General features: G+C 37.0%; 1 protein-coding gene across 1 annotated transcript in view; it reads left to right on the plus strand.

The window, feature by feature from the left end:
- Positions 1–8,681, plus strand: part of LOC135208420 (mucin-5AC-like) — a 673,035-nt gene that overhangs the window by 533,917 nt on the left and 130,437 nt on the right. The gene's annotated exons all lie outside the window — the stretch shown is intronic.

Below are 8,681 nucleotides of genomic sequence, written 5' to 3' on the forward strand. Positions count from 1 at the left end.
TTGTATCTTACTGTCTATCTAAACACAGTGTGAGGGACACCCATTGCGTTGTGACTTTAAAAAACGAAATATGTAAAGTGCTATTGCGCATCATTGTTCAGGCTTTTGCAGTGATGAAAAAATAAAATAGTGAGAGAGCTCTTGCCAGTTAACAGTGATAATAAGCGAGGAAGCATTAGTTTAGAAGCTTATCCTGTGTTGGGAGCTGTATACGAAACCCTTACAATTAAACGGACAGTGTTCGAACGCCTAACGTTCGGTTTCTTTATTCGCCAAACTCTTCGTTGAACATTGTGTTTATTACGTGAATCTTCACTGTCGAAAAGTTTTGCATTAAGATGTGTTTGTCAAGCCTTTCAAACTTGTTCTCTAGCACGTCAGAAGCAGACGTTCGCATAAATCTCATCATTGAAAGACTGTAAATATACCTGAAACTGCGAGTTCGAAATTCTGAGAAGAATTAAAAAAAAAAAAAAATGTTTCGAAACGTAACGTGTGAGTAACACTGAGCGGGAGACGGGATGTTTCGGAAAGTTCCAAAATGTCTCGAAACTGTTTGTGAACAAGACTGAAATTCTCGAACTCGTGGTTTTGTTACGAAGAATATCAGTTTTTCTCAACCGAGCAGTTATTATAACATCAGAAGCTTTTCTTCGGTTGCTATGAGAGGTTGCCATTACTTTCCTGCTGCTGTGTGCGACATTATGTTGTTACAATGATTAATGTATTGTGCGCTTAGGGTGCTGCTACTGTTGCTTCTCCTGCTGCGTAGGGGTCGTTGTGTCTCGCAGGCAAAACGGATTTTGTTTGATGGAGAGAGAGAGAGAGAGAGAGAGAGAGAGAGAGAGAGAGAGAGAGAGAGAGAGGCGTCAATTGAAAGGTTATGCAAATTATGGGAGATATAGGAAAGACGATCAAGGGCAGCAGGAGACGCGTAGACACGAAATAAATAGTCATAAATTGCTTTGAAGAGAGAGAGAGAGAGAGAGAGAGAGAGAGAGAGAGAGAGTTTTAACTTTATTAGAGAAAATTCATAAGACCTGACTAGTTTCATTGCAGGAGGAGGGATAGGTATAGGTACACATCATTGAAGCCTTTTTGTATTTTAGTTCTGATAAGCTTTTAACAGAACGCTGATCATTGACGAGTGAGTGTCTTATTCCTCCTCCTCTCTCTCTCTCTCTCTCTCTCTCTCTCTCTCTCTCTCTCTCTCTCTCCTTTCTTTATGAGCTGTGACGCACAACACTCAACTAAGGCCAGGTACATTAATCATAGTGAGGTTAACAGAGGCATACTTGAGTGTAAAGACGCGTCCATACTGTTCGTTCCTCGTCCCGGGATCGAACACAGGTCTACTGGAATTTAGGTCGAACGGCTTACCCCTTGGTCCTATAAAAGAGGAGATGACTGACGGAGAAGAGTAGCCCAGGGAGAGAGAAGAGAGAAGAGAGAGAGAGAGAGAGAGAGAGAGAGAGAGAGAGAGAGAATGTTTCTTTAAGGAAGTATTTAACTATTTCTTTGAACTATTTAACGTAATTTTATGTCCCCGGGATAGTTTATTTTCTAGGTTTTTTTTCCCTAGACGAGTGTACAAAGCCAGCGCGGCCCCACAGAATTGAACAGTTGCACGAGTAACTGTTTTGGAAACTGTTCAGGAAACTGTACTTGTGGCGGTGTCATGATTTTTATCTCCAGGGGAATCCAAGTTGTTTGCTTGTGAACCGGTTTATCTGGTTGTATCTCTTTTGAGGTCTTGCTTATTACTTTTTCTTATTTTTCCTCTGAGGAGATCATGTTAGATTCAGTCAATCAGCTTTGCACTGAAGGCGATAACTTAGTGAAAGAGAGAGAGAGAGAGACCAGCTGAGAGAGGAGACACACACAGAGATTTTAAAAGAATGAAAGAAATGTGAGCCAGGTAATTATCAAATAAAATACAAACGTTCGTATAGCCGAGACAGGGAAAAGTAACTGTTGGACAGGCAGAATGAACTCGAGAGTAGAAATGACTGGTGACAGCGGCCAAAGGTAAACAAGGTCTCCGCCATATGGCAACACTCGAATGAAAAGGGCAGCCGCAGATTTGACAGAAAACTCGGCTTGCTTTGACTCCTTGGGGACCTTCGTAGGGCGACCTATCCCTACCGGTAAATCGTGCCTCTTTTCTCATTGCCTTCTTTCGTAATGGGGTTCCATTCTCGTCATCCGTGGACGATAAGAGTACCGAGTCCCGGTTTGAAAGGCTAAAGGGTCCCCAGCTAAGGGCGTGGTTGCTATGACGAGGTTAGGAACTTTTAATGCTGGCTCTCCCCCTCCCTCACTCGCTGGTACCAGCCTAGCCTTGCCGCCCGCATCATCACTTGCACGTACACCCCACCCCCTCCCCCTCGTCTCTCTCTCTCTCTCTTCTTCTTCTTCTTCTTCTTATCTATGTGTGCGCGTATTCTCAGATCTCCCCCTCTTAATCTCTCTCTCTCTCTCTCTCTCTCTCTCTCTCTCTCTCTCTCTGAGTGATTTCATTTATTTGTTTGGGTAAATTGGCGCGTATTTACAACTTTCATACCGAGGGGCAAAAGGTGAAAGGCTAGAAGCAGGTGAAGGCCGAGGAGTGGAGTGAGGGGAAAAAATCTTATTTGCTTAGCTATGATTTTCTGGGGGAATCTAGGTCACGTTTTCTGTTGCTTTCAAAATGCCTTCAAAATGCCTCCGTGTCTTTTTGACTTCTGATTGATTTCTGGCCGCCTTTACTTTTTCTCCTTCTCATCCACCCTTTATTTGCTTACTCGTGCTCTTTTGCATTTTCATTTTCTTTAGTATTTCGCAAATTCCTTTTACCATTTTTTTCTTGATTGGACTTTTTTATAGTCTTAGTCATGTTTTATGTTTTCATCATCTTATTTCCTTTTTTTCTTCCATAGCTAATGATATTTTATGTATATTTTCTTTTTTCATAATTTCTGTCATGTCATTTCTTCACTTCCTTTTGCTTTCTTCATAATAGTTTGCTTATTCTATTTCATTCTCCTTCCGTCTGTATTTTTTTCATACCCCGACATACTAGTTACGCGAAAAAAATAATTTTGGGTTATTTTGTCAGCGTCACTGTCAGCCCCCTTTATGCCTACGTAATATATATCTGCTCGTTATGTGTGCTTATGATGCAACTTGATTGGTTTTATGTTTCACCTTGTCGTTGCTCTGCGATGTGAAAATAAAACCTTCGCATTAGCTGACCGTCTTTCTTCCTTTAGCACATAGATTTCATAAACTATTGAATCTCTCTCTCTCTCTCTCTCTCTCTCTCTCTCTCTCTCTCTCTCTCTCTCAGTAGAAGCACATTTGGTAACATTTTGAAAAAGGGTACAGTAAAACAACTTTCTTTCTGTTGTTGAATATTTTTGTTTGTTTGTTGATCTTCCCCATTATTGTTTCACGTGATCACAATTGAATTGTGTGTGTGATTTATATTTTTAGTCATCTCCCAGAGTATAAAACTATTTGGTGCATACTTGGCCCCATGCACTGCAAATGCATCAGCATTTTCAACAAAACTTTTTTTTTCTTTCGTTACCGGGGCTGATTATTTTAATTGCAATTCATGAGGAATAGTCTCTTTGCATTTAAGAAAAAATACAAATAATTTGCTTTATTTAAAAGAAAATGGCGCTCCTTCATGCTGCATGGCTTTCTTAATTGTTCAGCATATACCTGTTTGTAATAGAAATTAAAAAAAAGTTTTTCCTTTATCTGTTTGTAAATTCATCAGCTGGCAAACGAGTCATTATATACTGATCATGGTTGTGTACTTATTTAACTTATTTATATTAGGCCTTGTCACCGGTAACATTTTAATATGAACGTTCTGTTTACCTAAATAGGGATAGAATAGAGACATTTGCTTGTCAGAGATGATTGGAAAAATCTTATTGGAAGAAAAGGTGTAGCAAAAGTAGCATAGGAAAAGAAAGAAGATGAAGGGCAGACTCATCTGTTCCTTCTGTTTAAGTCAGTCAATTCTTAAAGTTTTTTGTATTGTATTTCATGATCCACCAAAATTAATTTATTAAATGTATTTGTGAAAGTGTCTCATTCAGTAACATCGTGTTGATAGTTTTATGTCGAAGGCGTTAAAATGATTATTGATAAATATCCATGGCAGAAAATTTAAATCTTCATTAACAAAAATATTTACTGATAAACAGTCTCATCAGTTGTTTCCTGAGGTTGTTTAAGTGGGGGACGATAAAGATGGTTTTCTTCCAGTTTTTGTTTTCTAAGGTTACCCGATGCTCCTAAGGAGATTCGAGTGTTTTACGGAGCACAATGAAGATCGTTTTACGACTTGATTTTTTCTCAGATCATGTCAGTGCCTATATCTAAAGTTCGTTTAACAATAAAGATCGTTCCATAACCTGCTTTTCCAAGGTTATCACAACAGCAACAGAAATCTTTTTGGACGAGTCTTTTCGTTCGGTCACTTGAATTTTGTAATGTGATTTTCCCAAGATTATTGTTAAAATATTCATCAACAACAGCCGTTTTATGAAAGGACTTCTCCTCAGATCATGTCAGTTCCCATGAATAGAATCCGTTTCACAACACAACTTTTCATGTTATAATCGGAGCGTCTATGAACGAGAGAGCGTTTGCTTCCAGAGCGGAGGAACGCGGCCGAACCAAACCGCAAAAGCGCTGCATAGTCAGTCAGTCAGTCTACAGCAGATCTAGAGCAAGGTCACCATTGTGCAAAAAGCGACTGATTTATTTTCTGCTGGTCGGTGCTGCCCATTGCTGCTCTTAAATACTGCCGCTCATACAGTCAATGCTCTCGCTATTGCTTCTACTAATAGCAAAAGTATTCTGTTTACGTTTGTTGTTTCGTGTTTGCCACGTCGGTCGCAACTGTTTCAACACTAAAGCAATATTATAGCATAGTTATTACTGCTGACAGAATTAATAATATGGTTATTTTTATATTTAGCTTTTGATAAGAAAATAAAAATGGTTAAAATTGTCATAACGTTTTATTGCGTTCGATTACTCCGATGTCTTTCTTGAGGAATTTAAACGCATTCAACGTATCCGGGTTTTGTGGAAGTGGGATTGCCTTTGCTTTTTTTATTTTTAAGGTTATTGTGGCTTACATTTTGGTTTCGAACAAAATTTTTGTAAATAAAATATAATTCTAAAGTAAATGACAACTGAATACGAAGGAAATTGAAAATAAATAAATGAATAAATAAATAACAGATAACGAATGATAGGAATATCGATCTTTCAAACGCGGACCTTTTCACTTGGAGAAACAGCACTCCTTCCTGAGAAACAGTACCTGATGATTTAGGTCTCTCTCTCTCTCTCTCTCTCTCTCTCTCTCTCTCTCTCTCTCTCTCTCTCTCTCTCGAAGGAGGAGGAGGAAGAGGAGGAGGAGGAGGAGGGAAGCGAACGCCTGCAGGGTTTATACCGCACTTATCCATGCTTGGAGGTTATTCACCTGGTCGTATGTGCTAAAGCATCTGTGCAACGTCCTTCTTAACCTCGGTCTAGAAACTTTTTTTTTTTTTTTTTTTTTTTTTTTTTTTTTTTTTTTTTTGCGTTTGTGGGCATCGCGTTCTTCAATCTTTCGTCTCGGCTAGGTGACAAATAATAGAAAAAGCTCGTATTTATTTACTCTCTACTAGAGTGTTTTCCTCCGAGAGAGAGAGAGAGAGAGAGAGAGAGAGAGAGAGAGAGAGAGAGAGAGAATACAAAATTCAATATATAACGTTTCAATCGAAACTCACGATGATTTTATATATAGTTATATAATAATATTATATATATATTTATATATATAATATACTAATATAAAAATATCTATATATACGTCGTTTCAAATGGAAACTCACGATTGATTTATATATAGTTGGATATTATATATATATATATATATTATATATATATATATTTATATACTTATATTTATATATATATATATGTATATATAATATCATATATATATAAATTATATATATTATATATATATATATATATATATATATATATATATGTATATATACGTGTATATATAAGAGCAAACGATGAGAGCAGGCTTTGGCCAGCTATGATGTTCAAGTAGTTTTTCAGTCGGCGCGTCGTTGGGAGGACGACGTGATTTCCTGACGGAAGAACCGCCTTCGTTAACATTCATCTGACCTCAATTAGTTCGCTAGAAATGACTGGTTAGTGCTTTGGTGTCATCTTCATCCGTTGTTTATTTCGGACAAGTTACAATTTTCTTACTCTCAAATAACAGTCCACTTTTTTCTTATTTCTGTGATTTTGTTGTCGTTGTTATTCTTGCCGATACGGTGTGTATTACATACACTCCAATCCGTTCACCGATGGGTTTGTTGCATTTTGTGCGAGTGTTTCGTAGGGCATCCAACAAATACAGGAAATGGGAGTAAAACATTTAGGCAAAGACAGTGCCTGGCACCAAGGCCTTCTTTGCCAGAATTACCCCACTAGAAATTTGTATCTAGGCCACGCTGTAGTGGTCCCAATTCACTGGTTTCACGCAGGTGGTTGACATAACACGTGTTTGCGTTTATGGCGACTTGTAAAACCTGCAGCATTAAAAGTGGCCTGATGGTCCAGACTCATCATGCCTGGGGAATTAAGAAGGTCTAAAGATTTGCGTGCAACTGCCGTTCGATTGCTGCTCGCACTCATGCGAAAGTGGTGCGTTTCTATCCTGGCTTTCTAAAACCAGAGTCAGATTTATATTCATAAATTTTCCTGGTATGTGATCAGAAATCAGAAATAAAAGAATATTCGTAAAACCTTACTGAGATCAGAACCAAATCTGTATCCCTGTATTTATTCCCATCCGCCGTAATGAAATGAATTAAATCAAACTCATTGATATATCCAACCCAGTGAGGCCAGTAACTAAATGACATCCTTATCTTTACTTTGGAATACATTGCTGCAATAACAAGCAAATTTACTTTCACAGTTTTATATTCTAGTTCACCTTAATGAAGTTCTGTTTAAACTTTATTTAGTTTCAGAGTGACTATACCTACTGAATTATTAAACAGTTGATGACTGATTGTCAGGCACAATGTCCCCTTCCAGATGTCCAGTTCTTCCTACTGGGACATTCTCTCTTCCTCCCGACAATTCAGAATGAAACATCATTTTCACCAACTTATCTTCCTTCAGTCCCTTCACAGAACTAAACCATTCAAAGGATAATGATTAGATTTTTCCGAAATCCACATTGCTCATCATTTCCGGCCCGCTTTATCCCCTTCGACTACACATGTAATTATTCATTTCCACGACTTACTTCAGTCATTCTTCTCTCACTTTCATTGGTGATCCACTTTTCAATTCAGGAAATACATTCTAATGTTGGATAGCAAAATGTCTTGCGGTGAACCTGATAAAATTCTCGCTTCACTATTGTTTATTTACTTGCCCATGTACTCCAACGAGCAATTTTAAAGTCATCTTTATGGAATATACAAATGAATAAGTACATATATACATACATGTTATACGATCACAAGTAACACGTGAAGATTGTATATCAAGAGCCAGTAGGAAAAACGAAAGCGCTTTTCATTTTTCCTGCTGGCTCTTGATATGCATACATATATTTTCCCTCGTGGCATATATCTTTATTTGTGGATTTATCACGTTCCTAACTTTCGTGATTCAGTTATACACATATGTATGTGTATATATATGTATATAGTATATATATACTATATATATATTTATTACTTATTTACATATTGCATAAAAAAGATTTTAAAACTGGTCGCTGGGCACGTAAGTCTTTGAGCGCGAGGAAGTACTGTTAAAAAGGATCCAATGTAAATTTCGTTTCCGAATACAACTGGTTAATTGAACGTTTAAGCCGACGGCTGCCTTCGGAATACTAAGCTCTTCCTTGGTGACCAATTCTGGTGATGCCTAAACTTTTCATTTTCCCGTTCCTAAGAGAAAGTTGGATGAAGAAGATTTAGATTACGGGAGATAAATTGTGTATATTTTCGATATTTGTGTGTCTATAACCTTTCACCACGTGCCCGAACTAATAAACACGCTCACACACAAACGTGCATATATGCACACACACACACAGATATATATATATATATATATATATATATATATATATATATATATATATATATATATATATATATAATATAATATGTGTGTGTGTATATATATACATATACATACTTTTGCAGTCAGGTAAGTTGTAGCGTACGAATAATGACCGTTAAGCCATATAGTGGCAAAGTTTTAATATCCGCCCAGTGAGTGTCCATGGTACACAAACGGTAATTTCACGTTTCACGTGGCTGGCGACTGAAAATTAGATTTTAATCAATTTATCGCGAAAGCCTTTGAGCCAGAATGTGTTTTGAACATTCTATTGTAGCCTGTTAGTGCGCATTTGAAGCGTAAATATTTTTCAACGATTACATTTTATTCTATATAATAATGATAATAATAATAATGATAATAATATGTTTTATTAAAAGTAATTGCTGCCTGTTATTATTATTATTATATTATTATTATTATTATTATTATTATTATTATTATTTATAACACTAAAATCTTTACTTTTGAAGAAATTATTGCTTCTGTGGTGATTAATTTTTTTGTGGGAA

The sequence above is a fragment of the Macrobrachium nipponense genome, chromosome 35, assembly GCF_015104395.2.
Source record: "Macrobrachium nipponense isolate FS-2020 chromosome 35, ASM1510439v2, whole genome shotgun sequence".
Lineage (NCBI taxonomy): Eukaryota > Metazoa > Arthropoda > Malacostraca > Decapoda > Palaemonidae > Macrobrachium > Macrobrachium nipponense.